Below are 3,852 nucleotides of genomic sequence, written 5' to 3' on the forward strand. Positions count from 1 at the left end.
CACTGGACCAGTAAGACACTATACTAACATCATTTATCCATTCACCTGAGAACATTAAATGCAGTGAAGGCCTTTCGACAGTTCGGTCAAGTCAGCAGTTCAAGCTCCATGAAGAGCCAAATGGCCCTATCAACTGATATTGCGCTTTCATACACTCTTCTTTCCAGAACACTACATCCATAAAATAATTGATAAGCCATAACCTAATAATAACAGATTTAATGAACTGAGAAACGCTCAAAGTAGAAAAGGGAATTTAATCTAGAACCATTATTGCAAACTATTTTGAAAGATTAGTTGCATATCAAGATAAAAATGAGCGACCATTATGATAATGAGTTTGTCCTTATGAAGTGCTCTGTCGGTAAAATTTAGCATAGAGAAAGTTTAAATTAACGAGAAAATTTGATAACAAGAAGAGATAGAAAGATGGACATTAAGTTAGGAATCACGAAATTATAAAAGCAAATATGCGTCTGGCCATTTGTCAAATGTGATGGAATATCCGAGCTAAAACACGTTCGAAGTGGAATAAAATCAGTTAAACTTGTGTGCATGAGCCGAGAGAGAGCCTGAGAGAGTAAGAGAGAGAGAGAGAGAGAGAAAAACTCTGAGAGTTTTAAGAAATCCGGTTTAGGTGTTTAAACTGTTTGCAATGACTGTTGGGTTAACGAGATGGATTTGCAAGAACTTCTTCAGTTTATGCCCAGACATCGAGGAAAATGTTGTAGAAAGGAGGACTGAGGAACTGGAGAGAGAAGGGGAGGAGGAGGGAGGGAGGAAAGTGTCCTGGAGGAAGGGGTGAACAGGAGGAACAACTAAGAAAAAACGGAGGAGGAACTAGGGAAACACATCCAGGTGCACACGCAAACACAGCACACACACACACACACACACACACACACACACACACATTTATATTGTCTATGGTTATATATATATATATATATATATATATAAGTACTGATATTACTATATTATATAAAGTTCTTCTGTACATATATGTATAACTTAAGATACGAAAATAGAACAGTGATGAATATATAAAATAGGCAACAAAATTTTCCACGGACTGAAGTGTGAAATTTCACAGGAGTGGTTTTAACTTTCCTCGTAGCATTGCCTTTAGGAATATATATATAATATATATATTATATGGATATATATATATATATAAAATGTATATTGACTATGTAAGACAGTCACACACACCACACATCTGCATATATATAGTATATATATATATCAACCCATATATATATATATATATATCTATATTTATATATATGATACTGTATGTATGTATTTGTGTGTGAATGTGTGTGTGTGTGTGTTTGTATGGTTTGTTAAATACAACTAATCTTGTTTTTGTATCTTTAAACAAAGAAGTTCCTCGCTTGTTTATTGGGACATTGAAGTAAATAAACCAAATGGCTTCTAATACATACATTTAGAGTCGAAACCCGAATGGTCCTTCCTATAAAATAGCGCATTTTGCCCATTTCATCTGCAGCGGTTGCTGAGTCCATATTCTTTGAACAGGCATTACGAAAGCTGCCTCTTGTCCATAAATCATCCTTCAAACATTAGTTCCAGTCTCCTGAACCCAACCCTCCTCCGTAGATGGCCTAAACCCCTCTCCCAAAACCCTCCCCAATCTCTCAGTAAGGCGGGGTGGTGACTTTCCTGCAATGCAACGCTTGGACAAGAGATCTCTTATTGTTGGAAGGTTAAAGAGTAATAACTGGGAAGGAACGAGAAAGGTTAAGATGAGGAAGGGAGAGAGACATGTCAGGAAATAAATTGTGGAACGTCAGATAATGAAGCAAATTGGAAAAAGCCGAGGTCGGAGGAACAGGGAAGTGGGGAAACAGCCACTAACGTTGCCCTGATGAGAAGAAGGTGAGATATGATAAGGAGAAGGAATTGAAAATGAAAATAAACATTACAACAAAAATTTCAAAGCATATCGTCAGTATGAAACAAAAAATTGGCCGAAGTTTCTTCGGCGCAATCGAGTTTTCTGTACAGCCGCTACAGCGTATGATCCATGCCGCCGAAAACACATCTATCTTTCGGTGGTCTCGGTAGAATGCTGTATGAAACGCGGCCCAGAAACTTTAATCACTGCCCGGTGGGGCCAATCCACCTTGATCGTTGCTTTATCTAATGCTTTCTTATGGATAAATTTAACTTTAAATAAATAAAACTACTGAGGCTAACTCCTCGGCAATTTGGTATGTTTGATGATTAGAGAGTGGATGATCAGCATAAAATTTGCAGCCCTCTAACCTCAGCAGTTTTTAAGATCGGGTCAGAATAAGTACGTACAGAAAATGTGCGGACGGACAGACAAAGCCGGCACAATAGTTTTCCTTTCAGGAACGTAAAACAGCAGAACTAATCATATAATGATGAAAATCATTAAGCGAACCATTTTTCATTTCAAAGTAAAGCCTTGACTTTTGATTGAAAAAGAATTGTCAGGGGGTAAAAAATAACTGATCAACATTCAGTCCCACATTTATGAACATTTCTGCTATAATAACACATTGATTATACACTCAGCGTGGGAAAGTTTTTACAAACAGCATAATTTCACGTCAGGTAAAACCACCAAAATCAAATGAGGATATTTTTGTAAGGCGAGACAAATCAGGAAGCAATGTCTTGTAGCTGTCTAAAAAAAAAAAAAAAGTAAACAGCTGAAGTTTTAGGCGCAAGGAGTTTTCTTTACAGACGCCAAGATATTATCAAGGTCACCGCAAATAGATCTAAAGGCGGTCATGTATTGTGCATGAAAGCCGTGGCCCATGAAACTTTAACCACGGCAGAAACACGATTATGGCTAACTTTAAGCTTAATAAAATAAAATTCATAGAGGCAGTACTATTGCAGTTTGGAGCCGTTTGATGATTGAGGGTGAATGATCACCACCAATTTGCAGCCCTAGCCTGAGTAGTTTTTAAGATCCGATGGCGGAAGAAAAATTGCGGACGGGACAGACAAAGCTTCATTACAATGGTTTTCTTTTACAGAAAACTAAAAATCCTGAGGTCTCCCAAACAACCCCCATCCCACCAAAAATAATTGGGAATGAAAAAAAAACAGTGGGAATTTCTTCTGGTCCAACCATAACCGTTCTCTTAAAAGAATGAAGGTTATGGGACTTATCGATTAGGAACGAAGAGAGACGTTTTCATAGCTTGGTCGTAAAATCCAGTTAACGAAGAAAAAACTGAAATGAGGATTCTTTATTTCACAGAGAGAGAGAGAGAGAGAGAGAGAGAGAGAGAGAGAGAGAGAGAGAGATTTAGAGAGTTACTTTCAAATCCTTTGTCTGTAAAAAAAAAAAGCACAAAGACTTTATAAGTAAAAATCCCAGATATTACCCCTGTTAGACATACGCATCTCTTGAGTGCAGTTATAAAATCTATTTTGTTGCGAAATTATTCATTTTAAAAATAAAGGTTTAGTAAGAAATGAGTTGATTTCCTTCGCATTCATCCTTTAAAACACACAAAAACTTACTTTGAAACAGTCATAATAACATCTATTTAAAACATCTTTCGTAAGATATATATCTAGACCCATCCGGTGATAATGGGTAAGTTGCATAGCCTTTCCGTGTTTGGTTTTTCAAAGAAAAGGTACTTTACAAAATTATTTTCCTGAAACACTTGGGGAATTAACGGTCGATTACTTCTCTTCTTCCAGATGAGAAAATGGATTGCTGCACTGAAAGGTGACTGACCGAGAATTTAGCACAAAATGGAAGTACACACGAAATGAAAACAAAATAGGCCCACTTATCAATAAATGGTTGTACGTAAATGAGTATATCTAAGCGTA

Source organism: Macrobrachium rosenbergii, chromosome 23 (genome assembly GCF_040412425.1).
Source record: "Macrobrachium rosenbergii isolate ZJJX-2024 chromosome 23, ASM4041242v1, whole genome shotgun sequence".
Classification (NCBI taxonomy): Eukaryota; Metazoa; Arthropoda; class Malacostraca; order Decapoda; family Palaemonidae; genus Macrobrachium; species Macrobrachium rosenbergii.